At 48.7% G+C, this 20050-nt stretch overlaps 1 long non-coding RNA gene across 1 annotated transcript; it reads right to left on the minus strand.

Moving 5' to 3' along the window:
- Positions 1-9746: 9746 nt before the first annotated feature.
- On the minus strand, positions 9747-17087 carry LOC122219884. Its single transcript, XR_006202596.1, has 4 exons — positions 17006-17087; positions 16637-16793; positions 11022-11118; positions 9747-9890 (listed from the first exon to the last, which is right to left on the minus strand). It is a non-coding gene; the product is annotated as an uncharacterized LOC122219884 (long non-coding RNA).
- Positions 17088-20050: the final 2963 nt, after the last annotated feature.

Below are 20050 nucleotides of genomic sequence, written 5' to 3' on the forward strand. Positions count from 1 at the left end.
CTATCTCAGCCACTGAGGCCTTGAACTCACGCTGCTCAAAGGACAGTTTTGTGCATTCCCACGGGACTTTCGGGCATCAGGGAATAAGCCGGTGGCATACGCGTGTTCTCTAATGTGCCATCTGTCCTCTACCCCACCCCCACCCCATCATGGAGCAGGAATGGGTTCTGGCACTGCCACTTGTTGGCTCAGGATCAGTCTCGGGGCAACTTGCTCAACTCTCTGAGCCCATAAAATGGGTAAACAGTGCCTACCTTCCCAGGGAACTTCTCATGGTTGCTGTGTCAACACGCCTGAAGCCCCGGCACATGGAGGAAGTGCAGCAACAGTGGCGATTTTTGCAATCGAGGGTTTAGAGGAGGGCAGGAGGCTTTCCCAGGGCCTCCAGCTCACACCGCAGGAAGCACCGGATTATGCGCCCAGAATTTCAAAGGAAGAAGCCCCAGTTCGTGATTTCAAGGGCTTTGGTTCTGGGGAGGGGGGAGCTAATGCCACGTTAGAGAACATGAAGAGCTACCAACACACAGTGGCAGAGAGTAAGCTGACCCCCGAGGATCACAGAACTAGAGATCAGGACCCCAGTCTGTGATGATTAGCCATGGGATGAACCCCCAGACTGGGGCTCTGAGGTTGGGAGGTTCCAATCCCAGCTCTATAGCTAATTGTTGGGAGCCTGTGGGCCTCTATTCCCTCATGTGTAAAACGAGAAAGTTGGGCTAGATTAACCTCCAACGTCCATCTCTGGCCTTATGTTCATAAATGTGTGTTTGTTTGTTTGTTTGTTTGTTTGTTTGTTTTAATTTTCAGGGCTCCTGGGTGGCTCAGTTGCTCAACTTTCCACCTCTTCATTTTGGCTCAGGTCATGATCTCGCAGTTCGTGAGTTCTAGCCCCAAGTCGGGCTCTACGCTGGTAGCATGGAGCCTGCTTGGGATTCCCTCTCTCCCTCCTCTCTCTGCCCCTCCCCCACCTTGGACTCTCTCTCTCTCTCTCTCTCTCTCTCTCTCAAAACAAAAAATAAGCATTTTTTAAAAATAAGTTAAAAATCAATTTTTTTTTATTCTCTCACTTCAAAAGACTTCCTGCCTGCTTTTCTTCTGTCTGCGAATGTTTTTAACAAGAATCCCTGCCCACACTGAGTGTACATGTGGAGAGGGAGCAGACAATAAAGACAAGCAAAACGTACAGGACACCAGGCAGTTAGAAGAGCTACGGACAAAAATTAGGCAGTAGGAATGAGGAGTAAGAGGGTCTGCAATTTTAACTGGGGGAAGGGTCTCTCTGAGGGGCAGCAACTGAGCAAAGACCTGAGGAAGGAGAGGGAAACAGAGAGGGCAGAAGTGCAAGGACCCCAGTGTGCTTTCCAAGTGCAGGCAGGTCATCTGCAGCGACTGGAGGCCGGACAGAGTTTCCAAGCACAGGTGCGGGTGCCAGTACAGGTGTGGGTGAGAGTGCAGGTGCGGGTGCAGGTGCGGCTGTGGGTGTGCATGAGCGAGCATGTGAAAGTTCCTTTCCCATGATTTCTGTGATCACAGTGAAGAAGCGAGGTCACCACCTGAGTGGGCAGATGGGATGGGGGGAGCACCAGAGGCTCTGAAATAGTTACACAGCCGAATGAGAGCAAGAATGGACACAGAAAATGTATGATTTCTTTCTGGGCCACAAGAAACTGGTTCACGTGTCCCCACGGGAGGGCACAATGGAGCATTCTTTAAATCCATTCATACATTCATTTGGCCAAAGGTGAGTGAGTGCTCTGGGCTGGCACCATGCTAGACAGTGCCAGACCACGGAGCATAGAATCAGGCTCCCACACATCCCTGCTGGCCCAGGATTGTCTCTGAGGCAACGATTTGGGAGGTGGATGTGGGAAATGACAGGAAGGGAGGGAGCCAGTCCAGGGTCTAGGAAGGAGCAGGTTACCACGGTGAGCACCTGGGGCTCAACCTCACTGGGGAATTCTGGGAGACTGTGGAGGGCACCCCTCAGAGTTCTCCCAAGGGAAGAAGCTGGGTATCTCTGCACCAACTCTGGTTTGTCCCTGACTGCAGCTGCTCCTGGGTTGTGGGATAGTTCTGGCCTTTCCAGCCTGTTCCTGTGAATAGAGAAGGGCCTCCAGCTTGCAGTAAGAAAATGTCAGAATGTACAAGAACGGTGAGTGTCAAGAAAATATGAGCAGGCATCGGCAACATCTATACCACTCTTGGAAGTGTCTTGGTTTAGATGAAAGATTATATGTCACCCTAGGTACAAGATACAGTCCTTCCTTTCAAAGAATGGATTTATTGGGGGAAAGTTAAGAATCGGCTCAAATCTGAAGGGAAAAAAAACAGGAGGCACAGACTAACTGCCAAGTGAGACTAGTCTTCAAGGGGCTAGAGGAGGAAGAAGTCTCCGGGGCTGAGATGGAAGGCTTCCCAGAGGAGGGTGCCCAACTCCGTGGCAAATAGGTGAGTAGAAAGCCAACAGGGGGCAAGGGTGAAGACTCGCTTGACTGTGATAGGTTTCTTATGCCTTTGTGGCCAAAGCTGACACAAAGACAGATGGCTGCTGCTGACTTGGGGACCCCGAGGCGTGGCAGAGAAAGACTGATACTCGTCCAGAGCCACCTCTGGCCTCCTGCATCCTACAGGTGAGAGACTGTCTTGATTTGCAGCCAAGGCTGCTGTTTGGGAAGCAGTCATGGTTCAGAGGCTCTGCTTCAGGGAAGCATAAAACAAAGAAGGAGGCTCTCGCAGGCGGTTATAAAGCAGTCTCAAAAATATATCTCTGATTTCCAGCCTTCCTGCACAGGGCACCTGCTGAAGACACAGCCATGATTCACCACAACAAACGACCCCCGCCATCTTCCTTCCTGCAACGCCACCTAAGTTTAAAAACATTGGCCTGTGGTTCATCCACCCCTGGAGAGAGGGACTGAGCACTTGGACTGTGCCCTCTGATGAGGATGCATTAATTAGTGCAAAAACACACACTTACAGACATACCACCTGGGTCTGAGTGTTCTAATGAGGACAGTGATTGGATGGCGCTGAGTCAGGCCAGCATGGCCCCAGGGCCTGATTGCTGTTCACTCTTTGCCTAGAGGCCAGGCCCTGTCTTGCTACTAGGTTTAACCCCCTCCAGTCTCAAGCCACCTCCTTCTCCCAAATCCAGCACCTCCCTCAGGTGTTAAGGTCTGCTTCAGAGTCCTAGACCTCTCCCCAGAATTAACAGGAACCAGGAACCTATGTGTCTACTCCCAAACTCATCCTCCCACCCCTTGGCTGATAAGCAGGCTGTTCTCAAACATGACTGTATTCATTTTGTCCCCCAGGGCTCTGGAACATTCGATAGCACCTTAGGACCCACTGAATAGAACCCACATAGGAATGAAGGCCCTCCACCAGCCATCTCCTGCCCTCTGCCTTGAATCATCTCAGCTCCTCACTTCCTGTCAAGGCTTATCTGTGGTAGCCACCCCCCCCCCACCCTACTTTCCCTGTGGGCCTCACTGCTGCCCACCCACAGATCCCCACTTTCCCATTTTCTCCACCTCACACCTGTGCTCTCCCTGGCAGATCCATCTCTGTGGCTTGAACCAAAGAGGTGGCAATGCTGAACTTTCCCAAAGACCAAGTTCTTGCTGCGTGGTGAGTGGTCAGTGCGTCCTTCTGGTCAAAACCCACATTCCTGATGATCAATGAACAAAGAAACCCTCTGTGGCCAGCCCTCCCTTTTCTGGTAACCGCCCTTGAGGAGATGAGGTGTAACATTTAGGGTGTGTAGTCTCTGCCCAACAGCCCCTCCGCATGGTAATTTGCTGAGGCAGATTATAACACAATGCAGTATGGCTGGTGTTTGGGAGTTGGGTGACTTCTCCAATGAGAGAACCCAGCAGACCCTCCAGCACCCAAACTTAAACTGAGTTTTATTTCACTCTGTTCACCTATCACAGATGCAGAGGTTGTCATAAGTGATGTAAGAATATGTTCTTTCCTCCTGAAAATAACCAATTTTTCCCCCAAGGGGTACAAAACAAGTTTAGCGATGATGCGAACAGCAGTCTTTTTGTGGGGCTGGTGGAGTCGGCCTCCTCCCCAGTTTGACTGTAGGCTCTGCCTGCGTGGCTCACTCTTGACTCCTTGGTACCTGGCACGTGGTTGTGCTCAGTACTCATTTCCCCTCAATGTGCCAAGGCAGGAACATGTGTCCTGGGCAGCTGTGCTCCAGAATCACAGTTCTGGACAGAAATGTGTTTCAGGGAAAGGCCAGGAAGCTGCACAAACATTTGTGTTTTAAAATGTGTTTTAAAATCTCTCACAAGCCACAGCCTTTCTCCTGTACCTGTTCATGCACCCACTGAATCTCCTGTTGTGCTCTCAGGTATGCCTGGCCGTGTCCTCAACTTGAGAGACCCCTTAAGGGCGAAGGCCATGTGTCATGACTTTGTGTCACCCGCAGAACCTGGACAGTGTGAGCAGGGTCACGGACAGTGGCAGATGGACGCTTGCTGACTGCATGATGGAAACATCTCTTTGGGAAAGGTTAGATTTCCTGCTCTGCCCTTGGGCCCTGGACAGAGCTACCAATATGGCGCCCGTCCCTGTGGGTCACAGGAGCCAACCCCTTCTCTGTTTAAAGAAGCCATGTCAGGGCAACTCTGAGGCCAGGGCTGCCGTCAGTGGTTCAAGAATCTCAGGATCCTAAAAATGTCGGAGCTAGAAGGGTCTTGGAAGCCACCTCATTCAAACTCCTTGTTCTTCAAGTAAGGGAATCGAACCCAGGGAAGGGAGTAATTCTGCCCTGGTGAGACAGCTCAGGGAGTCCCCAGGGCTCCCAGGGCCCAGACCAGGGCCTTTTCCACAGGTCCCCCTCAGGCTTCCTTGCCCCTCTAAGATAAAACTGTCGGTGCCCCCATCACTCAGATAGGCACAGGTTCACATCAACTTTGGGCACAGTAGGCAGTTAGTGAATATATCTGTTGAGTGAATAAATGACCTCCAGAATTAGAGTAGCATGTATCCAGTATTTGGGGGAGAGAATTACTTTGCCCTTCACCTGCAGCCCTGCGCTCCCCTAAGGCTTCTTGGGGTCTGGCTGAGCCAACAAGCTGGGTGTGAATGCTCATGTGTCCCTCTTCCCATGCCCCAGATCATCTGTGGGTCCATGAAGAAGCACCAGAGTGCCATCATTCAATAGTTTTAACTCAAATTCACTTACATTGTGTCCCTACTGTGTGCTGGGTGCAGGGAGCCAGCTTGGGTCCCTTTGCATACAACGGGTGGCCTGTCACTGAACATCCTTATTCTGGACAAAGGAACTGGCTCTGGTTCATCATACTGTCATGTGAAGTGCATAGCAGGAGCTCTTCAAATTGTCACATCCAGTTTATCCACCAGAGACCCCTCCCAGCTGAATTACTGCACATCCAGGAGTTACCACAGGGCTCCAGCTCCACACCACCAGACCCTAACCCTACCCACTAGAGCAGGGGGAAGTGTTTTGCTGGGTTTTGCTGACCTAGCTCCTTTATTCTCCTGAAAAGACCCTCATGGGATCCCAAGGTTCAGAGGTATCTGCCTCCCTCTGGCCCTTGAGGATGATGGAAACTCTCAGTACCAAATGGGTCCCAGCGGAAGGAGAGTCCACGTAGGTGGCCTCTGGAGAGAGCCTGCCTGAGACTCTGAAGAAACCAGGCATCATCCCTGCCCCAGGCTGCTGCTGGAACCACAGGCCGGGGCCATTACTTCCAAATCGCCCCACAACCCTCGCTTTGTAGGAGAACTTAAAAAGCATCATTATGCAACCTTGAAAAATAAAATCAATGTTGATTAATAAAAGTGGTATCCCAAAACTGTACTGATGTGTGCTCAATTTCAAATCCATTTCCCTTGTTTAATAGACTGAGAAGGCTTGAAGGATGACTCTCAGTCAGGGTGCTTTGTCACCCGCCCCTGAATCATGTGCGGGAGAAAGCCATGAGGACATCTGGGGGATGCGTGTGCCGGATATAGTGTGTGCAAAGACCCCAAGGAGGGAGCAGGTCTGGAGTGGTTTAGGATCTGCAAGAAGGCCAATGTGGCTTCAGAGGGTGTGGGAGCCAGATCTCAGAGCTTCGCTGTTTCAAGTACAACTTCAGTATCTCCCGAGAGCTGCTTAAAACCCAGAATCTCAGGCCTCCCCCAGGCCCCAAAGTCAGAATCTGCCCTGATCAAGATCCCCAGGGGATTTCCGTGCACAACTAAGGTTGAGAAGAAGGTCAGGGAAACATGGGGGAGGGGGTCTCAACTCTAGCTGTATATGATGATCACTTGGGGCACTTTTATTTTTTTTAATTAATTTATTTATTTTTGAGAGAGAGAGAAGGAGAGAGAGAGAGAGAGAGAGAGAAAGTGAGGGAGGGGCAGAGAGTGAGGGAGACAGAGAATCCCAAGCAGGCTCCATGTTGTCAGTGCAGAGCCTGGTGCGGAGCTCAAACCCACAAATCATGAGGTCATGACCTGAGCCAAAATCAAGAGTCAGATGCTTCACGGACTGAGCCCCCCAGGCACTCCTGGGGGGCTTTCAAAAATGCTGCTGCTCTTCCCAGACTGATTAAGAGTTTCCGGAGATGGGTCCCTATACATATATTTATTTTAAAAGTTTCTCCGATTATTCAAATGTGTGGTCAGGGTCAGACCACTGGATCACACACATCCACACTTTCCAGCGTCACTAAGAAACTTTGCTGGAGACGGGGAGCCTGTGCGAGAGTATGGATACCTCTGTGATAGGTTTGGTTGCCTGTTGGGTGCACTCTCTCCCCACCTGGACTGGCAGCTTCTAGAAGGCAGGGCTGTGTCTCCTTCACCGTGCTTTCCCTGGTACTGTGGTAGGGCCGGAAAGTGGGATCTGCCTGGTGTGCAGCTGTTGGAGTAAGGAATGAGTGAACGCACGAGTGAATGACCATAGCGACCACACCTGTCACACACAGCCTTACCTGTCACCAGCTGAGGCTCTGGAAAGTCTCATCTGACAGGTGCTTCTCAGGTGCCTTTTCTCATCCCTCAGAAAATGGCTTCACCAACCACTAACATTTTTGACTCCATTTTCTCCCCTCAGTGATTAGGATAAGAGATTCCAAGACTATTAGAGCCCAAGGCATATTAGAGGTGGCCCCACACAGGCACACAGCTCTTATGCAGGTTAAGAAATTCCAGGAAGGAAATTGACTTGCCCAGGGGCATGGAGCAGACTGAGTGGGAGAGCTAGGCCTGGCTAGTGGGTCTTCTGCCTCCCAGAACAAAGCCCTGCTCACTGTCCCCAACTTGTCCCTTCACCTTTGCTTCCCTCTCCAGTGTATCCAAATGTGCCCCTCGCTTTCCATCAGTCCCCTGCCTGCCGACTACAGAGCCCCCCTCCCTGCTCATTTCCCGCACTCAGGGCTGGATAGAAGTTGGATGGGGCCTGAAGCTTGTGCCATCTTAGGAGTCCTTTAAAAAAATTGTTAATGTTTTATTTATTTTTGAAAGAGAGACACACGCATACACACACAGAATGTGAGTGGGGGGAGGGGCAGAGAGTGAGGGAGACACAGAATCCAAAGCAGGCTCCAGGCTCTGAGCTGTCAGCACAGAGCCCAATGCAGGGCTCGAACCCCCGAACCGTGAGATCATGACCTGAGCCTAAGTCAGACGCTTAAGCAACTGAGCCACCCAGGCATCCTCAGTTAGGAGCCATTTTAAGGAAAAGCTGGCAATAAGAGCACAAAATTAGGTTCAAAAGCAAACATTTCAAAGAAAGAAAGAAGTCATAACAAATTACAAATTCTAGAAAGCTCACAAATACCACAAAAGTCACACAATCCAGAAAAATACATATTTATAAACTGGTGGCTTATCACACCCTTCTGATACTCTGCTTATAAGGACTTACAATTTTTCCACATTTAATGACTGGAAGCCTTTCCACTGGCTAGCTTCTGCTTCCATATTTCAAGCCTGACTTTTCTCCACTGTCCACAGACTTCTGGTGCTGGGTGCCTTGGGTTCTGTCTACATAGTGACTTGACTTGGTCCACACCTTTATGTCACATCACAAGGTAAATAGACACAGAAGGCAGTAGGAGCATCCCTAGAGGCCTTGCCTACATTGGGATGCCTAAAGGAATTTAATTCTATGCGGAAGTAACTGCAAACCGTAATATATCCCACTCGACCCCCATGTATACGTTCTCAACTCTGATTCCCTTTGTCTGGATCTGAGATTACCGTGTGGCCATTCAAAGGCCACCTGCTGTGACAGAAGGTGTGCTGGACAGAAAGCTGCAGAAAATATCAGCAGTTGGACCTGACTGCAGTTTAAGTATCATTTGCAGGGGTGCCTGGGTGGCTCAGTCAGTTGGGCATCCAACTTTGGCTCAGGTCATGATCTCATGGTTCATGAGTTTGAGCCCTACATGACGGCACAGAGCCCTCTTCGGATCCTCTATCCCCCTCTGTCTCTGCCCCTTCCTCTCTCCCTCTCTCTCTCTTTCTCTCCCCTCATCTTTCAAAAATAAACATTAAAAAATAAATAAATATGACTTGCAAAGTTTACAGAAACCTATGAACACATGAAGTTATCCCAGAGGGCCTTTGGATCTGGAAGGGTGGGTGCAGCTGTCTCCCTCACTTTCCCCCAGGGAAGCTGCCTCACCCATCACCTGCTTTGCCCTACCTTCCCTCAGGAAGGAGAATTGCCACCAGAGAGAACACAGAAGCCACAAATGTTAAATCTGTGTGTACCAGTTTGCTACAGCTGCTGTCACAACATACCACAGACGGTGGTGGCCTCAACGTCTAAAACGTGTGGTATCACAGTTCTGGAGGCCAAGTCCAGGACCAAGCTGGCAACAGGGTGGGTCCTTCTGAAGGCTTTGAGGGGGAATCTGTCCCAGGCCTGTCTCCTTGGCTCATAGACGTCCGTCTTCTCTGTGTCTCTTCATATCATTTTCTCTCTGCATGTCTGTCTCCTCTGTGTCCACGTTTTCCCCTTTCCAGAAGGGCACCCATCATACTGGGTGAGGGTCCACCCTAATAACCCCATTGTAACTTAATAACTTCCATAAAGTCTCTGTCTCCAAATCAGGCCGCATTCAGAAAAACTGGGGGTCAGGACTCCACCGTATCATTTGGAGGGGCCACAACTCGACCCACAACAGTGTACTAGAGCAAACAAGTGTGTGCATCTCTGCAGAAAGTTGAGGGAGAGGTATGGAAGCCCAGAGAGACTTGGCGGAGAAGGAGGGAGGTGTTATCCTGTTTACACTGTGCATTTAGAAAAATTACCTCATTAGCTGTCTGTCTGCAACCAGGCCCAGCTGCAACCACTAAATCAATCATTTGGGGATCTGTTTGGCTTTCTTGGACACCATAAATGGCACATTTTTAAATGTGGGTGTCTCAAATGTCAAAAATGATGGAGGGGCCAGAGGGCTGAAGTCTAAGGACAGACAAGGGAGATGGTGCCTCATTGGGCTGAAAGATGGAGATTGAGAAGCAGGCCAGAGGCCCAGAGAGAGTCGAACGGGGAGTGAGGACCCATCCCCAGGCCTGGAGTAGCCCAGGAGTTTCCCACTCTGCATCTGAAAGAGGCAGGTTAGCGGTGAGCAGGCCCTGATGACACAGAAGGCCAGGGAACCTCTCAGCCCCAGAAGTGACATAAGATGAAAATCTAAATTCAGGAGAAGGTGACAGAAATTACTGGATAACACAGAGGAAGGAACCCAACATTCTACCTCAGCAGCGTTCTCCAGTTCATTTCTGGGGCTCCCAGAGGTGCCTCACAGGTGCTTCGAGAAGCTGGACACTGAAGAAGTTCCGCCCTTGCAGGAAGACTCCTGTGGCCTTCACAGACCCCATCTTGGGCTTTGAACCACAGCTCCTGCTTCCTGAGGACTCAGGAACAGTCATCATGGAGAAAAAGCAGAGGTTAGCCATCACTCCCCTGCACCATCCTGCCCATACTATTTCTTTCTCCCTGCAACCAAAAGTTCCTAAAGCAACTGGCTCTTACAAACTGAGCCCTGGAGGGAGCCCCAGGCCCCCAGTCCAGTCCAGCTGCACCCTGAGCTCCAGCCTGAGCTCAGCTGGAGACCCAGCACTGATGAATAAGAAGGTGGTAGGTAAGTACTTCCTGAATGTAAGCCCTCTTAACAATAGAATCGAGGGCTTGCTGGGGACAGATGGAGACCAAGCATGCCACTCTGAATGGTCATTATTATAGCAAAACTCAGGAGAAGGAGCCGTGACTACTGAAAAGACACGTAGCCTGTGTTTGCTTAGGTCAGCTGTGTTATTAACCGTAGAGCGTGACCCACTGGTGAATCATAAAATAAGTTTAATGAGTTCCAACCAGCATTTGAAAAAATAAAACAAGATAGGAAACAGCTTTCATCAAGTGTGGAGTTTGATGAAGCTTCTGTTTCCTTTACATATGTGTACGTGTGCATACGGACAGAATGTTTCTTGCCCATGGCTTGAGGCAGGAAAAGCTGACATGCACTAATCCAAACCATAGCCCTTAGCCTAGTGGACCCTAAAGGCCAGTGTACAGCAAATCTAGTTGGGGAGCTTGTTCAAGTGTAGATTTCCAGACACCATGCTCCAGGGATTTTTTGAGGCTCTATCTCCTAGTGGGGCCTGGGAATATGCATTTTATAAGCTCCCGCCAGTGGTTCTGGTCCATTTGGTCTGTGGAATATGATTCAGGAGTCACTGTATCAGAGGAAGAAACCATGTATTTGGTAAGATTGTGTGATAGGAAGCTTGAATGACATACCAAGATGCTTCCTTTATCTTAAGCCAGAGACTTGAGAAACAGGGACCAAAGGGTGGGTATTGGCAGGAGGGTGAGTGATAGCCTTCCACCATTTGTGGGGACAAATTCAGTTTCTGACAGAATTGGGTATCAGTAGACTCTGCTTGGCTATAAAGTATGCTTAACAGGATTCAGAACTAGGCACACAAAAGGGCTAAATACTTCCCCTGAGTAAAATTATCTATTGAGTAGAATTGTCTACCTGGAGAACACGGTGGCTTAGGGCAGCCCCTTCTGAGACACAGTCCTGGGCTGGGTGACATCTTCCGATTGCCTTTCACCTCTTATACATCATGATTCTAAGAGCAACCAGATGGAGGGAAAGGTTGGAACACCCATGATCTTAAATACATCTGCCATTGATTAGGGCAGTACTTTTCAAACTGGACCATGACTCATGAGTGGGTCATGAAATCAGTTTAGCATTTTGAAAACTAAAACAGAATTAAATATGATAGAAAATATCATGGAGCCTTTCCTGTGGTGAGGATGTTTTGGTTAACCCAACCCAAAACTTAGTGGACTTAAAACAGTACTAGAGAGCCTTGGGATACAGAGAGAAGAAAAACCCACTTTCCCTCATTTCTATTTCCCCAATACTTCTGTGTATACTTACCTCACTTACCCATTTTTCTGATACCTTCCGCTTCCTTTTATTCTTCTGTGTTTTTCCCTCTTTTTTTAAACCCTCTATCTTTATTTCTTTCCTTCCTGGTTTTCATATCTCTGTCACTGAACCTTTTTTTTTACACTTTATCCTTCACATTCAAACACCTCTTCCAAACACAAGCATACGTAAGCTGAACATAAGCCAGGGTTCCATGTGACACGTTCTCTGTACAGCATCACATATAAATGAACACAGTCTAGTAGCCAAAAGTAATTTTACATTTGTGTCCATTTTTTCTGCTTCTCTTAAAGAATAGTAATGGGAATCCAGTTTAATTTCACGAACTCTGCAAAATTCTTCTCCTCCCTCAGTTCCCACCTGGCAAGTGCTCTGGAGTCTCCCAGGTGTCAGACTCACAAAATGTCCAACCCTCAGCCCGGATGGTATTCCACAAGCATCGCCTCTCCTCTTAGTCTCTCCATCCAGCTCAGCAGGGTGGAGCATTGCCAACCCAGCCAGAGCAAGGGCAGAGGTTGTCAGCCCCACCCTGTCCCCAAACATGCCTTGCCATATGGGGAGACCCTTCCTGTACTGAAAAAAAACACTTTACCGCCTGCCCAGTCCCTCCACTTGTGGGTATAGCCTCCACTCAGACCCCCAGGCAGCAGCTGTGACAGTGGCAGAGAGAACACAATGCCCATAGGAGGGCAGGACCCCAGGCTTGGGCTTGGCTCAAGGTACCGCTGTTGCCTTGCTGTCAGAGCCATGGAAAGAGGGGCAAGCACCTCTCCCAGAGAGGAGCACTCACGCACCTGTGATGGCAGGTAAGATGTGCAGACCCTTGGCTGTGGGAAGCGCGGTCAGAATGCCTGGGATGGCTGGGGACCAAGGGTCAGGGAGTGGGCTGGGTAATTGAAGTTGGCTTCTGCATTCTTGTTCCCATTGTTACATTGGCTCATATTCCTGAGTTCTTATTCATTAGGTGTTGGGTACTTACACGCACATGTGCGCGCGCGCGCGCGCGCACACACACACACACACACACACACACACACACCAGCAGTCCAAGGCATAAAGAAAGATGTTACACGCCCTTCAAATTTCAACCTCAAGGTTTCAGCAAGTTAGATAAAGAAGCCAGCTGGGCACAGACCTCAGGTGCCCCAGTGGTAGATGCCAAGATCCGTGCCTTTACTGTCCACCCTACACATGCGCAAAGTAATATACCTGTCACTTTCTCCATTTCCCTAAATGATCCCTCAGTCAAAGCAGGAAGCTCAGTCCTGATGTGGCTGACAAAGCTAGCGATGTTTCTAGTCTCAGAGCTGGCTCCCTAAAGTGGGCCTCTTCTTGAAACCAAAGAGTAAGAGCAGGAACAGAGCCTTGGAAATCACCTACGGTGGCTCTTTCCCTGGTACTTGAGGTCTAGAGAAGAAGAATGACTTACTCAAGATCACAGCCTATTGTACATATATTTATTTTCCAACAAACACTTATTGAACACCTACCACTTGCCAAGGCTTGTTCTAATCACAGGTATACTGGTGAACAGGAATGGTCCCTACTCTCAGTGAGTTTACATCCTAGTTAGCTATAACAAGGTAACCAAGTAAAGCAACTGGGTGTCAGATGGCAATAAGTGCTGGAAAGAAAAATAAAGCAGAGGATGGGGATAGAGAGTGCTCTGGAGGTGAAGACAGTTTTAAGCAAGAAAATATTTGACTGAAGGCCTAAAGGAGGTAAGGGAGCCTCTTCTGGGGGCAGGATGTTCCAGGCAGAGGGAACAGTGAGTGTAACATCCACAAGGCAGGGGCATGACTGAATGTTGGAGAAAAAAGCAAGGAGTGCAGTGTAGCTGCAGTGGAGTGAGCCAGGAACAGAGTCGTAGGAGCTGAAGTCAGAGAGGTATGGAGAAGTTTGGGGGCCAGTTTCTCATGGCACCTTGTGGCCATTCTAAGGACTTGGCTTTACTCCACCAGGGTAGGAGCTGCAGGAGGCCTCTGAGCAGAAGTGGGACCTTCTCTTGGTTTCAACAGCTGCTGTGTCATGAATAGACATAAGGATAGTGGGGGTGGGATCAGGACATCAGTGTGGGAGGCGTTGCTACTGCAAAAGTCTAGGCAAGAAATGATGACTTGGATGAGAGAGGCAGCGGGGAGGTGGGGAGAAGTGATCAGACAGAACTTGGAGGATGAAGGCAGCAGGATGGGATGTGAAGTGTGAAAGGAAGAGAGGAGTCTAAATGACCCTTAGGGTCTTGTTTCAAGCTACTGGAAGGAAGGAGTTGCTGTTAACCATGACAGAGGAGACTGCAGGAGAGTGGGTTTCAGTTGGAGCATGTTGTGGGAGATGCCTTAGACATCCAGATGCCGGTGGGCACAGGAGGCAGGTCAGAGATCAGCTCACTGAGGCACGGCCAGGCCTTGCACCTGAATGAAGACTCACAGACTCCACGTCTCTAACTGAAGACAGACAGAAGTGCTGGGGCAGTCCCATGCCCTCTGGAGTGTCAAAAATTCTACCCCTTGGGAAAGGCTGGATGGGCGATAGAGAATCTCCATGTGGTCTTTGGGGCAACACCACACAGAGGAGCCACGGTAACCAGAATGCTGTCACAGCAGAGTGCTGACATTCAACTCTGGCCCACACTGTGTCCATATACAAGTGAGGCCAAATTCTTCCCGCAAATGCTTCCACCCTTGAAGATACCAGGGAACATGCTATAGAAGTAAGTGGTGTGGGTTTGCTTAAACCTTGCTCAGGCAGCAGAATGAGCACATTTGACAAATATTCTCTAGACTCACAAATCCCAAAGGTCTGAGCTACAAAGAGGACAGAACAGCTAAGAGAAAGGCAGCTGCCTGCTGGTATTTGCAGAGCATCACCCAATCAATCAGCAGGTGCATGTGGGTGGCTGGGTTGAGATGGAAGGGTGTTTAAAGGATGTCTTAGCAGGGTTCCCCTGAAGCAGACCCTGAGACAAGGATTTGGTTACAAGGTGCTTATTTGGGAAGTGAGCCAGCAGCAAGAGAATGGAGAAATAAGAGAAGGAATGAATGTGTTAATGAGCTCCGTTCCTCTGGCCACCCTCTGGGAAACTGCATAGAACATGTCACAGGGCGTCCCACCTGAGGGGCAAGGAACTGGGGTATTTATCCACTAATTCTTATCCGTCATTTGGGGAGGGTTCTTTCCAGACACTCTAACTTCTCAATACTTCCTTCTAGAATGTACCTTACCCTAGCCTCCACTTTCTTGCAACCAGAGAAAGCTCGGGAGCAGAGAGCAGCAAGTGTTTGTAGTAGGAAGCTGTAAGCATGTGCTGAAACCAGAGTACCAAGAGGGATTGACAGGACATGGAGTCGACCACAGCAGGTTTCACAGAAATAGCCTGGGCCCCATGGGTGGGCACTCCGTTCTTAGCTTGGATTCTGCAAACCATCTGCACCCCAAAAAACAGGCTGAGGTGAATGACTCTTATCATTTCTGTAAACAGAGATAGAAAAGCCAGGGCAGAGTCTCACTGGTCCCAACAGAGGGAAGACACCCTCGGTCCTCTCAGATTAAAGACCAGGGTGCATGATGCCCAACTAGAGACAGAATTGTGCAGTGTGCTGGGGAGAGGCAACACCCCCTTGGAAATTGACTGAGATCCAATTCTTTAGGCCTTAGTGAGGGTTTGAGTCAGTGCATGAGAAGTGGCTGAGGCTCAGAAAGGAAGGTTCTGGAGCAAGAGGTGGATGTCCCAGCACAGAGCTTCAGGCCAACGCATAGAGTCAGCATCCTCCCCCTTCTAGTTAAGGATTAGCCTAGTCCCTTAGAGTGGGGACCTGAAGACTGACAGTACATTCTCAACATCAATCTGTTGTATGTGCACGTGAACCATGCATACATGTGCATCCTTACGAAAACCCAGACCTTCCCATCAACAAATCATTCTGTCATCTTCATAAAGTCCCAAGTTTAAGACTATCTTAGGTATCATCAACCATAGACCCCTGGAGGGACAGACCCCATGTAACTATTAGAACCCATTTTCTCTTGCCTGTGTTGAGCAAAACTACATAAATAGTACCATCCCTCTTTCCCCAAACTTTGTCTCAATGAGCAGTCCCTTGTGTAAGAAGCTAAAATGTGTACAGTTGACCATTGATCAGAAAACTTGTAACTTGGAAGATGGTTATAAGATAAATGAGAGAGGATCCCTGCCTTTCAAGAGCCCCCAGGTCCTATAAATAAATACCTGCTCTTTAGTAGGATACTGGCTGAAATAGTTCCATAAATGGGAGGTTAGGATGACAGTGGTTACCTTCATAAGCCAGAGCACTAGGGATTGGCTTTTTAGATCCCAGGAGCTTTCTCTGTCAGAGATCTGTACCTCCCCACCTGTTTAGATCAGCCTCTTAGATGCTCAATTACTGCTTTGCAGCCACTGGTATTAGCCAATGTTCAAGCTGGGTTTGCAGAACATATCTTTGTAATGGCTTTTGTGGGTTTTTGTTTTTCTGACTATGCTAGGAAGTATCCTATAGGCTTTGGAATTTTATGGCTCTGGTTTGACCAAAGTACCCTGTACTAGCAGACTGTGTGACCCTAGGACAGCTGCTCACGCTCTCTGAACCTGTCATCTGAGAAATGAAGATAATAGTAACAGTAGAGTGAACCATATGAAACTGCCTTTTTGTACGTTAAGTATGGCCAAATATTGGCACCATCATGGATTCCACCCAATACCTACTTTATAGGGCCATAGGGAAGATGTGATGATTGTATGTGTCGCTGCGATGGCCCCATATCTAACCAGCCCAGTACCACAGAGGGAAGCTACACTCCCCTTAGTCCCCTGGACCATAACTCCTCACAAATATCTGCAGGCTCCAGGCTCAAAATCCATTCTTCCATAGGATGCCCAGTGATTTCTGGAAATCCTCATGGCCTCTTGTTCCCTCCACCATGTTTTCTCCATAACGCAGGCTGATGCTAACTGCACATGCACCCCCTGCCAGGTACCATGCCCAGCACTTTGCTCGAGTATGGGCATCCAGCTCTCCACCCCACCCATGTGAGAGCTTGGCACTGCTACTGCCCTCCCTCCTCACAGAGAGGGAAACTCAAGGGCAGAGAAGCAGAGTGTCTCTCTGAGGTCACACAACCAGGAAGTGGGAGGGCCAGGAGTCAAACCCCACCCACCAGCCCCATCCCCCTACCCTCTCCAGCTGGGGTCCTGCAGCCATCTTCCTTCTGGGGCTGCTTCCTGCCAGAACTCCCACAGGCACCTCTGTCCACCAGCCCATGGGTTCCGAGTCTGGGCACAGGCCTCTCTGGTTCTCCAAAGCACTGAGATCACCTAAACTCTTCAGGAGCCTGATTCCAGGGAAAAGAGAATGAACTCAAGCAGAATTAGGAACAAGAGAGGAGACAGGCACCTATGCACTGAGGGCTAAAACATAACAAGAGACTTCTATGTCAGCTCTGCAGAAACAAAACAGGACACCCAGGAGTGGATATGTATCTAGAAAGATATAAATTACCTAAATTGACCCGAGAAGTAGAAAACAGGAAGACCAATTACGTACCACAGGGAGACTGGAAAGGCAGTTAAAGATCCACCATCACAAAAGGCACCAGGAACAGATGGTTTCACAGCTGAGCTCTATGTAACCTTTAAAGAACAAATAATTCCAACATTAATTAAACTCTTCCAAATCATAGGAAAAGATAAAGCACTGCAATTTATTTGGGGAAGCCAGCATAGTCTTAGTACCAAAACCTGGTACAGATGGCTTAGGAGAAGGAACTGTGGACCAATCATTCTTCTGAATGTAAACGTAAAAATACAAAAAAAATACTAGTAAATGGAATCTGGTAAAATGTCATTATGATCAAGTGGGATTTATCCTAGTCACACACAGATGTATGGCAGGAAATCGATTAACATAAGTCGTTATGCCATCTTTAAGGGGAAAATGCGATCATATCAATAAATGAGGAAAGTGCTTGATAAAACTCTGAGTAAAACAGAAACCCATTCATTCTTCCAACACATATATATCGAGTGCTTACTCTGCATCTAACTGGGTTATAAACCGTGAGGATTGTAACTATGACCACATCAGACAAAAATTCCCTGCCCTCAGGGTCCTCTTTTCTCAGTAAGAGAGCTAGACAATACACAGCATTCCTAAGGAAAGTATATATTATGTTAGGGTTAAACCTAAGAAGAAAAAAATTGTAACAAGGGATAGAAAATTAGCATGTTAGGTTAGTCAGGGAAAGTGTTACTACAAAGTGATATCTGAAGAAAGGGTAAGGAAGAACAGTCCAGGCATAGGGAGCCACCGTGTGAAGACCCTGGGGCAGGCACAAGTGCCCTGGAGAAACAATTCCAGAAAACCAGTGTTCCACGGGGTAGTGGAGAACAAGAGGGTCATCACCCAGTTTCTGTGACCAGATTATGGATGTCCAGCAAAGCTCCGCTGAACACCTATGGCATAGCAAGGACAACACAGGAAGTGACAGGCTGAGCACTCAGTTCGGGGCCTCTGTCCACCCTTGGTGGGCACCATGTGGCAGGCCCACTGAGCACTCCTGCTTCAGAATCACCAGACCTTTTCCTCTCCCAAGTTCCCAGGAGCAACTTCAGAGCCAATGAAAGGTAAGAAGACACCATTCTTCAAGGCAACCCCAGACCTAGACCCACAGGGCTAGGCTGACTCCCAAAGCCAGACAAAGCCATCACAATAGCTGATAGTTACATCTCCCAATCCGAGTTATTCAGCCCAAAATGACCCTGTGTCTCCAGGGACTCCCACGGCCTATGAAGTTAGGAAAACTTCATTTTCTACTTCAAGGGCATAGACTGGTAAAACTTCCATGGCTAGACAAAACACACCCTGTTTGTTGGGGGACAACACCACGTTCTCCAAGAAGAATGGCTGGGTGCTTGGTCTATATTTAGAGACTAGCAGGGGTCCAAAACCTTTGAAGCCCACGTCAAAGATGAACCCACTTTTCAACATCCAAAATTCTCACGCTGCCACCTCCTCCAAGTGACAATTCTCCTGGTACACTAAAAGCCAACTCTGATAGGCTCCCACCCCTATGAAAAGCACCCCCAACATAGTGTCCAGCATAGAGTGGGCACATATAAAGTTCCCCTTCCTGCCCTTCCCTCTGCCTCTTCGGTTTTCTGCAATGTAACCCTACCGATGTCCTCTCTTCTACATGGAACGTGCAGGCCCATGGAACTTAATAGGGAAGGTGGCTCTTCAAATAGCTGGAAGAGGAGCTCCATGAAGGTTCTATTATAGACATTCCTTGATGAGGTTAGGTTGTCCTTCTGTGTATTCTCTCTACAGACATGATGGCTTAAGCAAGTGAATGTGGGGTGCTGGATGCCAAGGTCAGAGTTAAAGGGAAGATGTCCATGGGGCTCCTCCCTGCTCCTCAACTCTCAGTGCCCGGCCAGCAACAAAGCTGCATCCTTCAGACCAAGTAGTTGGATGACTAGCCCTGGATGTCTTCTCTGAAAATGGAAAGACTGTGTGGCCCCCAAAGCCCCTTGATTGATTCTTGATTGATTCATGTGGTTGCCATGTTCTAGAGAAGACCGCCCATCTTAAGGTCATCAATGCTGTCAGTAGTGAGGACCAGATGGTGCCTAGGACCTTCTTGCCACGTAGACAACAGATTAGCCTTATATCACATCATCAGCATGGGGCTTGGTATCAAAAGACTCCTGGCTCCTGGACCCACCACTTATCAGCTGCAGCACTGCAGGCAAGTTCCTTAAACTTGCTGAACCTGAGAAGCGGGGGAGGGCAGTTGTTTGTTTATCTGTCTATAAATGGAAGTGTTAGTACTCCACCAAGGTTATTAAGAGAATATAATGAAGTAACATTCATGGCAGGATCCACTCATGAAAGCTACATAGCACACGTAAAGCATCTGATTCTCTAGGACTCGGGGATTGACTCCACCTTCTACCTCATTGTTGGACACTTCTCCCCCACCTCACGCACCCATATGCCAATGCTGATAAATATGCCAATAAAGCCTGATGTCCAAAGATCACCAGGACCACCTCTTCATCATCAAACACAGATAGGTTTATTAACTTGTGTCAGCACAGGAGAGCACACACCGTGGGGAACCGTGGGGTGCCTCAGTGAGAGGTCATCCCAGGGTTTGGGCCTCACTTTGTGTGATTTTAGAGAGGGCCGAGGGAGCAAGTGTTTGTCCTGGATGGCATGCGGTCTGGGAGCAGAAGCATGTTTTGGGCTGGATACCTTAATCATTTTTATCTAGGAGGCAAGAGGAATAAAGCGAGGCTAGAATTGTCATTGATGAAGAAAGAAGAATCCCTTACATCAGCTGGTAGAAAAAAGGATGTTCCTGCATTTTGGGGGGATTTCCTAATAGACTTGTGCTTATCATGTTCCATTATGGTCACAGAGAGACCTTGTCTGATGCTGATATGGTGTCAAATTATTTTTGTTCAACAAGAGCCACAGGGCCTAGCTAGCTAATAGTTGCCATGCTGGCCGTCTGGACTGTTTTTCTTTCTCTCTCTCAGTATACAACCAGAAGTACTGACTACTAGAGAACTCACTGCCCCCTGA

This window comes from Panthera leo, chromosome B2, assembly GCF_018350215.1.
Source record: "Panthera leo isolate Ple1 chromosome B2, P.leo_Ple1_pat1.1, whole genome shotgun sequence".
NCBI lineage: Eukaryota > Metazoa > Chordata > Mammalia > Carnivora > Felidae > Panthera > Panthera leo.